At 45.4% G+C, this 18126-nt stretch overlaps 1 protein-coding gene across 4 annotated transcripts in view; it reads left to right on the forward strand.

Annotated features, from left to right (window-relative positions):
* The window catches only part of LOC124113419 (hemicentin-1-like), a 114190-nt gene that overhangs the window by 57162 nt on the left and 38902 nt on the right, over positions 1 to 18126 (forward strand). The window contains exon 1 of one of the 4 annotated variants that reach the window (XM_046473764.2): positions 172 to 263. The exons of 2 other annotated variants lie outside the window; for them this stretch is intronic. The gene's annotated coding sequence lies outside the window, so the exon portion shown is untranslated. Of the gene's footprint in view, positions 1 to 171; positions 264 to 8713; positions 9073 to 18126 lie in introns of those variants that run through there. One more of the 4 variants, XM_046473762.2, reaches the window with a different exon arrangement.

The following is an 18126-nucleotide window of genomic DNA, read 5'->3' on the forward strand; positions in this document are numbered from 1 at the left end:
TGTTCCGCTACGGTGATATATTCTCCATGATAGCTGTTATAGCCCAGATTAGGGTGGTATATTTGTAAGGGTTTGATAACAAAGGTTATATAACCTACAGGGCCAGGCTACCTTTAGTGCAGGCCGGTATGCCCCTTTAAGAACTACGTGAGAGGTCGTGACGGAGCTGGAGGACGTCTGTGTGCGTGTGTGGTTTATGATAGTACTGTGTTGGGGAGCTTACGTTCCTGCTTGATGTTCATGGGCTGTTTCTTTTCAATACTGTAAGTAGCATTATTTGATTGTCTTGGTTTGAAACATTTGGATATTTTTTTAATGTTATTTTGACTTTTGTTATGTTGACATGTTACAGTTGTGAAGTTTATCAAGTTCTTTCTTTAAAGTGGTTTAATTGCTGTTTATGGTGATTGGATATTGAATATATTTTGATGATCAGTTTAAGAAGTATATTTTGTGATGTAGTCATTGTGTCCTGCTTTCAGATCTGTTTTTGTTGAATTGAGCATTGAATTACTTACCCTGTTTGAAGACAATATGATAGTTAACCATGCTTAGATTCTTTAAACAGAAGAATCTCCAGCAATATTTTTTGTGTTTGAGAAGAAGGATTAAAATATTGTTATAGTTTCTTTTACATTACAAAGCTCAAACCTGTTTATGGAATTTGATAAAGCTGAAATTCATGTGTTTCTTACATGAGGATTTTGTCCAGACTTTTTCTCCTAAATAAACTAAAATATCACCTTTAATGTCTATATCACTTATTGTCAATAAAATGCATTTTTCTGTGATTTATCTAGCTAAAAAACAGACTTGATTAAATTGTTTTGTAAGAAAGCTATGATTAATGTTGTTATGCCTCTATCATGTTTGCCAATACAATAATTTAACAGGATAATGTTTGTTAAATTGATACCAAGGGGGATAACAGCGACCCATCCATGTCTCGGCTAGGTTAGAAATGGCCATTTAATCAGAGTCTCCCCATGATGAAAAGCCCACTGAAGTGCACCTATTGATTATGTAATTATTTTATGGAAACTGTTTTGTAGCCGCGGAATGCCGTAATGTCGACATTACTAATGTGTGGCTAATGTAATGGAGGACAGTGAGGGTGCTGCATTGTTGTAAGGGCTGGCGACTGTGGGGCGACATTCCTGCTTGTGACTAGAATTCATTGTAGTTTAGTGCCGTAACTACTATGTGTTTCTGTGTCTCCAGACTTCTATTAGGCCTTACATATTTGATTGCTTTGTTACGGATCTGCCTACCTTAGACAAAAAAAGTCAGAAAAAATGTAACAGAATGACAAGGATTTTTTTATACCACCAACAGTAAAGATCGTTTTCACAATAAAAATATCCCAAAGAATTTTTATGTGACTAAAACAGTACTTTTTCCAATGATAAATCATCATCAAATTTTTTTATAAGCTTACCAATCCAAATTTTAAACTTTTAGATGATTAAAAATCCTGAAAAATGCATTTTATTTTTTCAACCTAACCACCAATTATTTCATTGTCAAAATCCATAAACCCCCAAAAGGTCTGGCCTGAAGACACTTTAACCACTTCACATTCCTTGATGGTATTTTAAGAATTCTACACTTTGAAAAAGGAAAGAAGTTGAATGAAGTAGTGAGAGGTTACATTGGCCTCATGACAGTCACAGTAATCTCCCTTGTAAATTAAGTAGGTTTTGATTTCAAATCAATGTTTTGGATGATTCCAATTTCCTTGACATGAAATGCCTGTTACACATTTGAGCTTTTGAATGAGTCTGAAAAGCTGAATCAAAGTACAAGTAAAACTTTGGAATATCAATTACCTTTTCCAGAATTTTAATACCTGTTCTTTAACCTGGTTCTTCTGAATTCCATTTCCGTTTGAATCCCACTTATCCCACTCTGTCTCTACCCCTCTCCCTCTGATATGTCAGACTTGCACAATCGCCTCAGACTTACCACACACTTGAGCTTTCCCTGAGCATGTTGGTTGGAAAAGTGGTTACAACTTCGGCCCATCAGGTGGAGTTTGATTTCCCCAACTTCTACAGTCTGTGGTCGAAACCCACCCTACCCCACACCCCACCACACTAGCCAACACCTCTACCCCCACACCCCACCACACTAGCCAACACCCCTACCCCCACACCCCACCACACTAGCCAACACCCCTACCCCCACACCCCACCACACTAGCAAACACCCCTACCCCCACACCCCACCACACTAGCCAACACCCCTACCCCCACACCCTACCAAACACCCCTATTGCCACACCACACCCCACAACTATACCCCAACACCCAACACCCATACCCCCATATCCCTATATCCCTAACCCCACTCCCTTCACCTATATCCCTACCCCCACACCCCAACCCCGCATCCCTATCCCACACCCACACCCCACACTCCTAACCACACACCTCTACCCCATACCACTACCCCATATCCCTAACCCCACACCCTTCACCTATATCCCTACCCCACACCCCTACCTTATATCCCTACCCCACACCCCTACCCTATATCCCTATCCCTACCCCCACACCCCAACCCCGCATCCCTATCCCACACCCACACCCCACACTCCTAACCACACACCTCTACCCCATACCACTACCCCATATCCCTAACCCCACACCCTTCACCCACATCCCTACCCTACACCCCTATACCTCACACTCAACATTGTTTAACCTTTCAATCCCACTCTGACTGACTCACCCATTGCATATCTTTTATAATTACCCAACTTGAAATCCTACCCCTATGTAAATCCTACCCCTGTCACCCTCTCCGGTATGCTATGATCTCAAATGATAGAAATTAGCACAATAAACCACTAGACAGATCTTATTTGCCTGATAACCCGACATCCTTAGAGCTAGTAGAATTTAGAACATTATCAGAGGTATTCTGTTAGTTTTGACTATTTGAGCTTTAGGACTTCCTGATTGCCAGTAAGTTTTTAATAAAAGATCTCTCTGTGTAGAGTTGAAGCCCTTAGCGCTTGTCTCCACAGAGTTGTTTCCCTTTTCTGTTGTCTCTGCAGAGTTAGCGGTTATATCTGCAGAGTTGTTTCCCTTAGTGGCTGTCTCCCAGATTTGTTTCCCCTAGTGGTTATCTCCGCAGAGTTGTTTCCCTTAGCAGTTGTCTCTGCAGGGTTGTTTCCCTTAGCGACTGTCTCTGTTTCCTTTACCTGCAGAGTTGTTCCCCTTATAGGTTGTCTCTCTGAGTTGTTACCCTTAGCGGTTGGCTCTGTAGAGTTGTTTCCCTTAGCGACTGTCTCGGGAGAGTTGTTTTCCTTAGCCTTAGCGGAAGTTGAGACCATTGTTACACCTTGCCACTAGGCAGGGGCTGTGGTCAAGTGTTACACGGTTCTTACATATCCCATGGTGCAATTCAGCCGGAGTCACATCACATAGAACTGTCACCCACAGAGACCACCATGAAGGACTGAACCACAACGTGATGGGATGACTGCCGGTTGTGATTGCTATCTCTTCACTGTCCTCAGGTGCGACAGACACAAATATACTCTAGAAACGCAATTTGATAAATATTGAAATTTTAATGCCAGGACTTTGAAACCTCTCCGTGTTAAGCTGTGGAGGTTAAATATTGTGACCTGTACATGCGGCTTCATTGTTAGGAGGTACAAGATATTTGGTTGCATGCTTTTTTTTGGTGATTGAATTCAAATAATTCCACAGCTTTTGAAATTCTTTTAGTTTGATTGTCAGAAAAGGTTATTTGAAACATCTTTCTTTTCTGACAAACTCTGTTGGTATGAATTGTTTGTCAAGGGACTTTGTGTGACATGTGAAAGTCAGTCAGTCCAGAGAAAGTTTGGTCTTCGTCTTCACTGGTTTTCCTGCCTCAGCTACAGTTCTCTAGCCCCCTTTTAAGATATTGCTGACTACACACAACCAAATGTTTTCCTACAGACTTCAATAAAATGTCATATTTTTTAAAAATTACAAAGCATTCAACAGCTATAGCCTGTATGTGTGTGCACAGTTTGGCCTTAGAGCAGCAATAGAAACCAAACAAATGACTATAGCGAAGCCAGCTCTTTTTCTGAGTACAGGAAGCTAAACACACCACCCCCAGTTCCTCACCAAATGTCATTTACTTGAATATATCTATGGTCACATTCAGCATAAGTCATCATGTTATCAAAAGACAGCACTAAATATAGAAAAACATTGTCAGTTTTAACTACTGGATGGATGTACATTTCAAAAACAAAAATCTTGCACAAGATCATCCAATCACAGCTGCCAGATGATTCAATTTGCACTGAAGGCTCCCTACGAAAACTGCTTGTTATACGACTGATTCTGATTTGGTGTAGTAGAACCTGCTGACTACTGTCATGGTAGCACCACTACAATGCTCCCAAAGGCTGGGAGAATGTGTGGCATCTCCAGAAAATAATTGTGCTACCGCTGTCGTTGCACACCATCATAAATCACAGGATCCACCATGACAAGATCATATAAATATGGCTAATAGGAAATTGCCCAGTACAGATACCTGAAAATGATTAGCATTAAGGTGGGTTGAGTATCAGATTTATATGTGTTATTTGTAATGGGAATAAATGGGTTATGACCTGCTGCTTTGATAGCTGCAATAAATCTTGTTTACACTTGTATCTTGTTCTGGAGAATGACCCTGAAATCATTTAACAAGTTTTGCCATATGGGTTTTATTATAAATATAGAAAGAATTCAAGAGTAACAATTCTTGTAATTTATTAAATACAAATTTGATAATTGTTTAGGTCAAGTTATACACATATAGTGTTTATTTGTTTTGTTATATTTTATGTTTATTCAATGATCCTTTTTACAAGTAAGACCAGTGTATGAGATAGAACATAATTCAGTTTTCTCATAAGAATGTAGAGGAAGGAAAATGTTTTTGTGATTAGGTGGAGAATTTTTATTTACTTCCATCAAGGTGTCAGACTGTCAAACTTGGAATAAGATTCAAAGATTTGATTTCATTAAAAAAAATAAAGCATTAATATCAATCTAATAAACAAACCATTTTGCATATGATTAAAAATGGTGTCAAATATCTTGTTCATCTTATACATCAAATTAAACTCTCAGAGATAAAATGATATGTCTGACATGAACCGACAGGAAGGAAAGATAACCCCTGCCCATTCATCAAGTTCAAGGGAGGTAACTGCAATTACTTGTTACACAAGAGTTAATGGCTAAAACACATGGTCCAGGATATGTTACTCAACAGTGCTGGGGAGATAAAAAAAATAATGATTGTGATTTGTGTTTCTTCTTGACCTTAACCAACACAGATCAGCCATAAAACCATGATTTATTTATGAAGCAGAAGATTAAACTTTTTATCATATTGAAGACCATGTTTGAGTTGTCGCAAGTTGTCATGTCGTTTCTTGTCCAATGTATACTGAACAGCAGTATGTGGTTTCATTATTAGCGAACAAACTGCAAACTATTAATTAGTTTAGCCCAAACCAATTTGATTTAATTTTTTACGCTTTTTAAAATCAATTTTCCCATGGTACAGCAGGATCAAAGGAGTTGGGCAGATTTTGACTTTAATCATATGTACAAAGAAAGAGTCTGGTTCAGACTTGTGTGGCCCAGTGGTCTAATGTGTCCTGATTAGCACAGATTATGGTTTTAAGTTTGTCAGCAACATAATGTTTCACCAAACTGGTAAACATCTAAGACCGACAATACTTCGGCTTTTCTCCCACATCATATGAAGTGACTCCTTGATATGACTGGAACACTGTTCAAAGTGGCATTGACCCTAAGTGGTTGACAGCATGAGGTCATGGGACTGTGATGGCATAACCCTTTAGACAAGCATGGATACCAGGGTGCCATTGTCCCGAGCGATCTCAGTGTTAAGGTGATCGTAACTCCCAAACCTTAAAATAGACTTACGACAGTCGTAATGCTGAAGTCTATTTGTACAACAGCACGGAGGACTCTTCTGCCATACTGACTATACACCATAACAACAGCAACCAAGCACCATGCTGATCCTTAGGCCACACTTTTATACTTGCTTTACGAAACTGCCCACTGTAAATTTTGTTAAAATGGAGGGGGGTTAATTCAGAATTTGCTTTTTTATTTTTTATCCTGCCAATAGGCAGAATTTTTTTTTTCTAAACAAGAACCCACTGAAGTCAAACATCAGAGTCTAATAAAGTTTGTTGTTGTTCCTAAAATTACTGTATTCGACGTAATAAGCGCCCAGGGCGCTCTCAAAATTACAAATATGGGGCTCTTATTAGAATAAAATTTTGGTGACAGCCTGAAAAATGATACAAAAGAAAAGTCTGTGTGTATTATACATGACAGATATATTTTTCCAGAATTTAACTGCCCATAATTGAGGTTGCATATAACGCACGAGTGCGTATTATACACAAATAAGTAAGTCTTGTGTACATTGATCAATCGGAAGAAATTTGGATTGTTCACTAGCCAATATGTTAGCAAATATCTTATAGACACTTATTAGTAGAATACGGTAATAGAATGCATAGATAGATGCGCAACAGTTTTCTGCTTGATTCTTCAGGTTCGTCATTGCTATAGCAACAGTGGTGTTGCAGGCTCTCCTCCCATATTAAACCATTTTCTTTAATACTAGGCCACCTGTAGTGGAGCAGAAAACTATTAAAGCAATTTTTTTTTGTCCCCTTCCAAACAACAAGTTTTCCATAATCCATAAAGCAAGTGCCAAAAAAGTGTTGCCTGAGATGTGGGATAGGTACCTTCCTGCCTTAGATGTGGGATAGGTACCTTCCTGCCTTAGATATGGGATAGGTACCTTTCTGTCTTAGATGTGGGATAGGTACCTTTCTGCCTTAGATGTGGGATAGGTACCTTCCTGTCTTAGATGTGGGATAGGTACCTTGCTGCCTTAGATGTGGGATAGGTACCTTCCTGTCTTAGATGTGGGATAGGTACCTTTCTGCCTTAGATGTGGGATAGGTACCTTTCTGCCTTAGATGTGGGATAGGTTCCTTCCTGTCTTAGATGTGGGATAGGTACCTTCCTGTCTTAGATGTGGGATAGGTACCTTCCTGTCTTAGATGTGGGATAGGTACATTCCTGTCTTAGATGTGGGATAGGTACCTTTCTGCCTTAGATGTGGGATAGGTACCTTCCTGCCTTAGATGTGGGATAGGTACCTTCCTGTCTTAGATGTGGGATAGGTACCTTCCTGTCTTAGATGTGGGATAGGTTCCTTCCTGTCTTAGATATGGGATAGGAACCTTTCTGTCTTAGATGTGGGATAGGTACCTTCCTACCTTAGATGTGGGACAGGTTCCTTCCTGTCTTAGATGTGGGATAGGTACCTTCCTGTCTTATATGTGGGATAGGTTCCTTCCTGCCTTAGATGTGGGATAGGTACCTTCCTGTCTTAGATGTGGGATAGGTACCTTCCTGCCTTAGATGTGGGATAGGTACCTTCCTATCTTAGATATGGGATAGGTACCTTCCTGTCTTAGATGTGGGATAGGTTCCTTCCTGTCTTAGATGTGGGATAGGTACCTTCCTGTCTTAGATGTGGGATAGAGGTTCCTTCCTGCCTTAGATGTGGGATAGGTACCTTCCTGTCTTAGATGTGGGATAGGTACCTTCCTGCCTTAGATGTGGGATAGGTACCTTCCTGCCTTAGATGTGGGATAGGTACCTTTCTGCCTTAGATGTGGGATAGGTACCTTTCTGTCTTAGATGTGGGATAGGTACCTTCCTGCCTTAGATGTCGGATAGGTACCTTTCTGCCTTAGATATGGGATAGGTACCTTCCTGCCTTAGATGTGGGATAGGTACCTTCCTGTCTTAGATGTGGGATAGGTTCCTTCCTGTCTTAGATATGGGATAGGAACCTTTCTGTCTTAGATTTGGGATAGGTTCCTTCCTGTCTTAGATGTGGGATAGGTTCCTTCCTGTCTTAGATATGGGATAGGAACCTTTCTGTCTTTGATTTGGGATAGGTACCTTCCTGTCTTAGATGTGGGATAGGTACCTTCCTGTCTTAGATGTGGGATAGGTACCCTCCTACCTTAGATGTGGGACAGGTACCTTCCTGTCTTAGATGTGGGATAGGTACCTTCCTGTCTTAGATGTGGGATAGGTACCTTCCTGTCTTAGATGTGGGATAGGTACCTTCCTGCCTTAGATGTGGGATAGGTACCTTCCTGCCATAGATGTGGGATAGGTACCTTTCTTGGCCCTGAATCCCCACATGGGTAGGTACATATTCTCGGTGTCCCCTGCGACCATATGGCAGCAGTATTTCTAAGGCTGCTGCAGGTGTACCTGTCTCCCCCTGGGATCCCCCGGGACTCCCCGGGACCCCCCGGGACCCCCCGGGATCCCCAGGGGCCCATCTGCATCTAGGTATTCCTCTCCACCTTCTCCCACCACTTAATACTCTCGTCTTCCCACACTGTCGTAAACGTAAGTAATTATGTCCCATTCAGCAGCACGCTTTGTGTTCTGTGATTATATATGAAGTTATCAGTTATGAATAGGGCCACAAGACGACCCTGTGCAAGATCAGTGGATTGTATCATTTGCAACAAAGATGATAGGATGAGCTTTAGAAACTGCTGTCTCTGCCGCCGAATCCGAGCAGAGGAGATCTCGGTGTTTGTATGGCTTGCCAGAATTTCACCTTCGTTTAATTTCATGCTAGGATTATGAAACTCTCAATGGATGACGAATAGAGGAGTTGTGGATGTTTTTCCCCAAGAAAGATTAGTTACTTTGACTGGCTCATGTCATGATTACATTGAGATGAGCTGTGAACCTACGATTTCGAGGGAGGTCGGACGAGCAATTGTACACTCCTGATGACTGTTATGACCTCTTACAGATTTAAATGGACGTGGTTCATGCTTGTGCAGATATAGCTGACATATTCTATACAACCTCAGTTCCATCAGAGGTGCATGGCTTTGTTATTGGGCTATTGGTACCAGAGATAATATTCTATCAAGGTAACAGCCAGGATTCAAGAAAAAACATAAAGGTAAGAAATGGAATTGTCTTGTAGGTTCCGTGGTTTGTCTCAATAGGAATTCATTCTCTGTGAATGGATGAAAGGCACGACCAGCGTTTCAGCTGTTCTCAAACAGTCAGTCACATATTGTTTGATAGGCAATTCTAAGAAGTTCACAGATGACAAAGTAGACACAATTTATGAATAACAGCTTCTACCATGTCAATAGTTACATAGCTGTTAAAAAAGACAAAATGTCTTCCATTATTCAGGCCATGCTTCCTCCATCAAAGACACAGCTCAATGGATTGTTTTGGACAATAGTTTGACTGACAGTTTGTTGATTTAATGTTGTTAATGTAGAAATTTCAAATCCATTTGTACGTCTTTACCATAATAAAGCCCAAATTACCTGAAAACTCCCACTTTAATGGTTTGTGAGAATGTGACTGACTCAGAATATTGTGTACAAATACTTAACATGAACCATATATATGTCAGCTTCAGTTCAAGCAGGATTAGATTTCATTTATTACCTTAAAAAATTTAAGTCACATTGCCTAAGTCCTGCACTATGCAAATTTGAAAGTTGTATTGGAGAGCTCACCAGAAATTGAATACGCTTTTGAAAATATTGAGCCATAAAATGTATATTTCACTAAGGACAAGCCTGATCTTGTGACATGGCTCTTGAGGCGGAATCTTCAAGCTGACGGGGAATGACTGGGGAGTAAGAAGGCAGACTGAGGGAGATTGTTGTCTGTGCCTTATCTCAGGTGTTTATCGCGCTCTAGTAGCTTCCTAAGCCCGCTGACAGTGAGAGGGTGGGATTGCAGATACTATCTCCTCCACTGCCCAACTTGGAGGCTCTGTCAGATGGATCTAGGAAGGTTGGGGGAGGGAGGAGATGTGTACAGGTGGGAGGAGATGAGTACAGGTGGGTGGATCAGTAGATGTGTACAGGTGGGTGGATCGGGAGATGTGTACAGGTGGGCGGAGATGTGTACAGGTGGGTGGAGATGAGTACAGGTGGGTGGACTGGGAGATGTGTACAGGTGGGAGGAGATGAGTACAGGTGGGTGGATCGGGAGATGTGTACAGGTGGGCGGAGATGTGTACAGGTGGGTGGACTGGGAGATGTGTACAGGTGGGAGGAGATGAGTACAGGTGGGTGGACTGGGAGATGTGTACAGGTGGGTGGATCGGGAGATGTGTACAGGTGGGCGGAGATGTGTACAGGTGGGTGGACTGGGAGATGTGTACAGGTGGGAGGAGATGAGTACAGGTGGGTGGACTGGGAGATGTGTACAGGTGGGTGGACTGGGAGATGAGTACAGGTGGGTGGACTGGGAGATGTGTACAGGTGGGTGGATCGGGAGATGTGTACAGGTGGGCGGAGATGTGTACAGGTGGGTGGACTGGGAGATGTGTACAGGTGGGTGGACTGGGAGATGTGTACAGGTGGGTGGACTTGGAGATGTGTACAGGTGGGCAGAGATGTGTACAGGTGGGTGGACTGGGAGATGTGTACAGGTGGGTGGACTGGGAGATGTGTACAGGTGGATCGGGAGATGTGTACAGGTGGGTGGATCGGGAGATGTGTACAGGTGGGCGGAGATGAGTACAGGTGGGTGGAGATGAGTACAGGTGGGTGGACTGGGAGATGTGTACAGGTGGGTGGAGATGTGTACAGGTGGGTGGACTGGGAGATGTGTACAGGTGGGTGGACTGGGAGATGAGTACAGGTGGGAGGAGATGTGTACAGGTGGGTGGACTGGGAGATGTGTACAGGTGGGTGGATCGGGAGATGAGTACAGGTGGGTGGACTGGGAGATGTGTACAGGTGGGTGGAGATGTGTACAGGTGGGTGGACTGGGAGATGTGTACAGGTGGGTGGACTGGGAGATGAGTACAGGTGGGAGGAGATGTGTACAGGTGGGTGGAGATGTGTACAGGTGGGTGGACTGGGAGATGTGTACAGGTGGGTGGACTGGGAGATGTGTACAGGTGGGAGGAGATGTGTACAGGTGGGTGGAGATGTGTACAGGTGGGTGGACTGGGAGATGTGTACAGGTGGATCGGGAGATGTGTACAGGTGGGTGGACTGGGAGATGTGTACAGGTGGGTGGAGATGTGTACAGGTGGGTGGACTGGGAGATGTGTACAGGTGGGTGGACTGGGAGATGAGTACAGGTGGGAGGAGATGTGTACAGGTGGGTGGACTGGGAGATGTGTACAGGTGGGTGGACTGGGAGATGTGTACAGGTGGGTGGAGATGAGTACAGGTGGGTGGACTGGGAGATGTGTACAGGTGGGTGGACTGGGAGATGTGTACAGGTGGGTGGACTGGGAGATGAGTACAGGTGGGTGGACATGTGTACAGGTGGGTGGACTGGGAGATGTGTACAGGTGGGTGGACTGGGAGATGAGTACAGGTGGGTGGACTGGGAGATGTGTACAGGTGGGTGGACATGTGTACAGGTGGGTGGACTGGGAGATGAGTACAGGTGGGTGGACTGGGAGATGAGTACAGGTGGGTGGACATGTGTACAGGTGGGTGGACATGTGTACAGGTGGGTGGACTGGGAGATGTGTACAGGTGGGTGGACTGGGAGATGTGTACAGGTGGGTGGACTGGGAGATGAGTACAGGTGGGTGGACTGGGAGATGAGTACAGGTGGGTGGACTGGGAGATGTGTACAGGTGGGTGGACTGGGAGATGAGTACAGGTGGGTGGACTGGGAGATGTGTACAGGTGGGTGGACTGGGAGATGTGTACAGGTGGGTGGACTGGGAGATGAGTACAGGTGGGTGGACTGGGAGATGTGTACAGGTGGGTGGACTGGGAGATGAGTACAGGTGGGTGGACTGGGAGATGAGTACAGGTGGGTGGATCGGGAGATGTGTACAGGTGAGTGGAGATGAGTACAGGTGGGTGGACTGGGAGATGAGTACAGGTGGGTGGACTGGGAGATGTGTACAGGTGGGTGGACTGGGAGATGTGTACAGGTGGGTGGATCGGGAGATGTGTACAGGTGGGTGGAGATGAGTACAGGTGGGTGGAGATGAGTACAGGTGGGTGGAGATGAGTACAGGTGGGTGGACTGGGAGATGTGTACAGGTGGGTGGAGATGAGTACAGGTGGGTGGAGATGAGTACAGGTGGGTGGACTGGGAGATGTGTACAGGTGGGTGGAGATGAGTACAGGTGGGTGGATCGGGAGATGTGTACAGGTGGGTGGAGATGAGTACAGGTGGGTGGATCGGGAGATGTGTACAGGTGGGTGGATCGGGAGATGTGTACAGGTGGGTGGACGTGTGTACAGGTGGGTGGACATGTGTACAGGTGGGTGGACATGTGTACAGGTGGGTGGGTGGACGTGTGTACAGGTGGGTGGACATGTGTACAGGTGGGTGGGTGGACGTGTGTACAGGTGGGTGGACATGTGTACAGGTGGGTGGAGATGTGTTCAGGTGGGTGGACATGTGTACAGGTGGGTGGGTGGACATGTGTACAGGTGGGTGGACATGTGTACAGGTGGGTGGGTGGACGTGTGTACAGGTGGGTGGACATGTGTACAGGTGGGTGGACATGTGTACAGGTGGGTGGACTGGGAGATGTGTACAGGTGGGTGGAGATGAGTACAGGTGGGTGGATCGGGAGATGTGTACAGGTGGGTGGATCGGGAGATGTGTACAGGTGGGTGGACGTGTGTACAGGTGGGTGGACATGTGTACAGGTGGGTGGACATGTGTACAGGTGGGTGGACATGTGTACAGGTGGGTGGACGTGTGTACAGGTGGGTGGACGTGTGTACAGGTGGGTGGATATGTGTACAGGTGGGTGGACATGTGTACAGGTGGGTGGACATGTGTACAGGTGGGTGGACGTGTGTACAGGTGGGTGGATATGTGTACAGGTGGGTGGACATGTGTACAGGTGGGTGGGTGGACGTGTGTACAGGTGGGTGGACATGTGTACAGGTGGGTGGACTGAGCGATGTTTTCAGGTGGGTGGACGTGTGTACAGGTGGGTGGAGATGTGTACAGATGGGTGGAGAGGTGTACAGGTGGGTGGACTGGGAGATGTGTACATGTGGGTGGAGATGTGTACAGGTGGGTGGGTGGAGATGTGTACAGGTGGGTGGACATGTGTACAGGTGGGTGGACATGTGTACAGGTGGGTGGGTGGATGTGTGTACAGGTGGGTGGGTGGAGATGTGTACAGGTGGGTGGAGATGTGTACAGGTGGGTGGACATGTGTATAGGTGGGTGGGTGGATGTGTGTACAGGTGGGTGGACATGTGTACAGGTGGGTGGGTGGACATGTGTATGGGTGGACGTGTGTACAGGTGGGTGGACATGTGTACAGGTGGGTGGGTGGACATGTGTACAGATGGGTGGATGGAGATGTGTACAGATGGGTGGACATGTGTACAGGTGGGTGGACGTGTGTACAGGTGGGTGGGTGGAGATGTGTTCAGGTGGGTGGACATGTGTACAGGTGGGTGGGTGGACATGTGTCCAGGTGGGTGGATGTGTGTACAGGTGGTTGGGTAGACATGTGTACAGGTGGGTTGACATGTGTACAGGTGGGTGGGTGGACGTGTGTACAGGTGGTTGGGTGGACGTGTGTACAGGTGGGTTGACATGTGTACAGGTGGGTGGGTGGACGTGTGTACAGGTGGGTGGGTGGACGTGTGTACAGGTGGGTGGATGGACATGTGTACAGGTGGGTGGGTGGACATGTGTACAGGTGGGTGGACATGTGTACAGGTGGGTGGACTGGGAGATGTGTACATGTGGGTGGGTGGACGTGTGTACAGGTGGGTGGATGTGTGTACAGGTGGGTGGGTGGAGATGTGTACAGGTGGATGGACATGTGTACAGTTGGGTGGACATGTGTACAGGTGGATGGACGTGTGTACAGGTGGGTGGGTGGATATGTGTACAGTTGGGTGGACATGTGTACAGGTCGGTGGACATGTGTACAGGTTGGTGGACATGTGTACAGGTGGGTGGGTGGACGTGTGTACAGGTGGTTGGTTGGACGTGTGTACAGGTGGGTTGACATGTGTACAGGTGGGTGGGTGGACGTGTGTACAGGTGGGTGGGTGGACGTGTGTACAGGTGGGTGGATGGACATGTGTACAGGTGGGTGGGTGGACATGTGTACAGGTGGGTGGACATGTGTACAGGTGGGTGGACTGGGAGATGTGTACATGTGGGTGGGTGGACGTGTGTACAGGTGGGTGGATGTGTGTACAGGTGGGTGGGTGGAGATGTGTACAGGTGGATGGACATGTGTACAGTTGGGTGGACATGTGTACAGGTGGATGGACGTGTGTACAGGTGGGTGGGTGGATATGTGTACAGTTGGGTGGACATGTGTACAGGTGGGTGGACATGTGTACAGGTCGGTGGACATGTGTACAGGTGGGTGGGTGGAGATGTGTACAGGTGGGTGGGTGGACATGTGTACAGGTGGATGGAGATGCGTACAGGTGGGTGGACATGTGTACAGGTGGGTTGACGTGTGTACAGGTGGGTGGGTGGACATGTGTACAGGTGGGTGGGTGGAGATGTGTACAGGTGGGTGGATGTTTGTACAGGTGGGTGGGTGGACGTGTGTACAGGTGGGTGGACATGTGTACAGGTGGGTGGACATGTGTACAGGTGGGTGGACATGTGTACAGGTCGGTGGAGATGTGTACAGGTGGGTGGACATGTGTACAGGTGGGTGGACGTGTGTACAGGTGGGTGGAGATGGGTACAGGTGGATGGAGGTGTGTACAGGTGGGTGGGTGGACGTGTGTACAGGTGGGTGGAGATGTGTACAGGTGGGTGGACATGTGTACAGGTGTGTGGACGTGTGTACAGGTGGGTGGAGATGGGTACAGGTGGATGGACGTGTGTACAGGTGGGTGGGTGGACATGTGTACAGGTGGGTGGGTGGAGATGTGTACAGGTGGGTGGACATGTTGTACAGGTGGGTGGAGATGTGTTCAGGTGGGTGGACATGTGTACAGGTGGGTGGGTGGAGATGTGTACAGGTGGGTGGATGTTTGTACAGGTGGGTGGGTGGACGTGTGTACAGGTGGGTGGACATGTGTACAGGTGGGTGGACATGTGTACAGGTCGGTGGGTGGGTGTACAGGTGGATGGAGATGTGTACAGGTGGGTGGACATGTGTACAGGTGGGTGGACATGTGTACAGGTGGGTGGATGTGTGTACAGGTGGATGGAGATGTGTACAGGTGGGTGGACATGTGTACAGGTGGATGGAGATGTGTACAGGTGGGTGGACATGTGTACAGGTGGGTGGATGTGTGTACAGGTGGGTGGATGTGTGTACAGGTGGGTGGACGTGTGTACAGGTGGGTGGACTGAGAGATGTGTACAGGTGGGTGGAGATGTGTACAGGTGGGTGGGTGGACATGTGTACAGGTGGATGGAGATGTGTACAGGTGGGTGGACATGTGTACAGGTGGGTTGACGTGTGTACAGGTGGGTGGGTGGACATGTGTACAGGTGGGTGGGTGGAGATGTGTACAGGTGGGTGGACATGTGTACAGGTGGGTGGAGATGTGTTCAGGTGGGTGGGTGGAGGTGTGTACAGGTGGATGGATGGACATGTGTACAGGTAGGTGGACATGTGTTTAGGTGGGTGGATGTGTGTACAATTGGATGGACGTCATATATTGATGTGATATGGGTGTGACATTGCTGTGATACTGTTATTGCCCAGCTGACGTCCATGTTCAGCAAAGTTCACTCACTCACAAACACAAATGAAAACAGAGGTGCCCTGAGCTCCTGATTATCTGAAACTGTTATTAAATTGTCAAAGTATTTCTTCCATATTGGCTCCAGCAGTGTTAAACTTCTCATGTCTCAGTTCAGGTTAATTCACAACCAGTGGGTTCAATCACACCTAGGTTAATGTTCCCTTGTCACCTGCTGCAAGGCTCACAATGCAAGCTTTTATCTTTTACGTTTGAACTCTCAATTTCGATGAAAATATTCTGGAGAAAATGACACTTGCAACTTGACCCTTGATGGTATTGTTTGTGTATGAAATAGAGAATTGTTTACCAAAACACATCAATAATAGCAAGAGGTCACTAGAGGTCAAGACTGCAAGTTTGCATGTAAGATGAAACGGGTCGTACGATTGGTTGAAGGATGAGGGCTGTAAGTAGGGTAGGGGGGATGAATGAGGGGCCTGGAGGAGGGGGATCAAGGGTGGGAACAGGGTGGATACTGATGCCAGGTGGATGTACCACGTACAGGGTGCGCACGGAGCTTGAAAAGGACTTCAATTATAGAGTTGGCCTTGAAAAGGCCTTGAAAATGTACAGGCCTTAAAAAGACGTTGAATTACACCCTAGCTACACATCAATTTCTTTTTAACAATAATATGTGAAATAAAAAATGTGCTGGTGAATGTCCTCGGACCTATGCAATAATGTTGCATGATTTGGTTTGATTTGTTGTTTAACTCCGCACTCAGCGATATTCTAGCTACTTGACAGCGGTCTGTAAATAATCGAGTCTGGACCAGACAATCTAGTGATTGACATCATGAGCATCAAACCACGCAATAGGGATACATTGACATGCATCAACCAAGTCAGCGAGCCTGACTACCCGATCCAGTTAGTCGCCTCTTGCGACAAGCATAGTCGCCTTTTAGGGCTAAGTTTGGTAAGAACCCTGAGGTTACATGGGGGGGTGTCAGAAGGCTGCAATACAGGTGCTTGTTGGTGGCGAAGGTGCTCATCTAGATAACATTGTGTACCTGGCACTGTAGGTGGAGTTGTAGAGATTTCAATTAAAAATTGTTCATGTAATTTTGAATGTTCCTCAAGAAATAAACTGAGCTAAATCTTATTGATTCATGTGCATGAATAAACTCCAATCTTTACCAATAGAACAGTTTATTGTTAACACATTTTACATATAGCACAATTTAGTTATAAAACAGTTGGTTTTTTTTAAAGAGTTTACTATTGAAACAGTTTACTATTAAAACAATATACTATTGAAACAATTTACTATTAGAACACTGTACTATTAAAATGGTTTACTATTAGAGCAATTTACTGTTGAAACAGTTTGCTATTGAAGCACTTTACTATTAGTATTTTCTTATTCTGACACATGGTATCTGATTCAGATATAAAATCTTTTCAAAGAACCTTTGAACCTTTGTATAAATGTGTTTAGATCTTTTAATGAAAAAGTCTATTGTAATGTCAGAAACTTATATTTCTCTTTTAACTTGAAACTAGTAAAATTGATATTTTCTAAACTTTATTATTACAAAAAGATGTCAACCAATTTCAATTCTGCACAAGTTACAAATTTATTTTCATACAGGACTGTAAACAGAAAAATATCACAGCAGTACTTCAAAGAGGAAAAGACGACATGTCTAGAATACCTGTATGATAAAATGTGTGGAACATTTATTATCAAGTAAGCCAGTGTGATAAGAGGAAGATGATCGTGCGGCAGGCCGTGTTTGTAAACATATTGTCCTTCAGCATCCCATAATCCCACGCAACCTGTGGAGAACATGTACAGGTCGCTTCAAGCATTTGTGAAGTACTCCGTACACAGCCTTCAACAGCGTTACAGGTTCCGAATCTTGTCAGCTGCTGTTGTGATGATCACGACAGTTTTTCCATACAAAGTGCGACATGATTGTCAAGCGCAGGCCGAATACATCTCTGCTTTGACACCTCCACAGAGTCCACGTCGTCGCCATGTTTGATTGTCCCCTGGTATAATGGGTTAACCTTCGGCGGTTCCCCTCGGTGAAATCAAACATGGTTCACATTTTGTGTCTGGTTCCTAACTGGTTTGGCTGTTGGCTGTCAATTTGAGGTTTTGTTCAACATAATTTATTTTGGTTGGTCGAGTGATTGGGTGTTTTTGACACTTGTCGAAAGAATTTTTAATTTAATTGTGCGCTATGGATTGTGTTAAAAGAGGAATTGTGACTTTGTTTAGGTGTTGAATGTTTAGAGAAGGGTGTCTTTTTGGCACATTTGTGAGATGCTCGTAATTATGCACAAGA

Source organism: Haliotis rufescens, unplaced genomic scaffold (assembly GCF_023055435.1).
Source record: "Haliotis rufescens isolate VD_foot unplaced genomic scaffold, xgHalRufe1.0.p SCAF_27, whole genome shotgun sequence".
Taxonomy (NCBI): domain Eukaryota; kingdom Metazoa; phylum Mollusca; class Gastropoda; order Lepetellida; family Haliotidae; genus Haliotis; species Haliotis rufescens.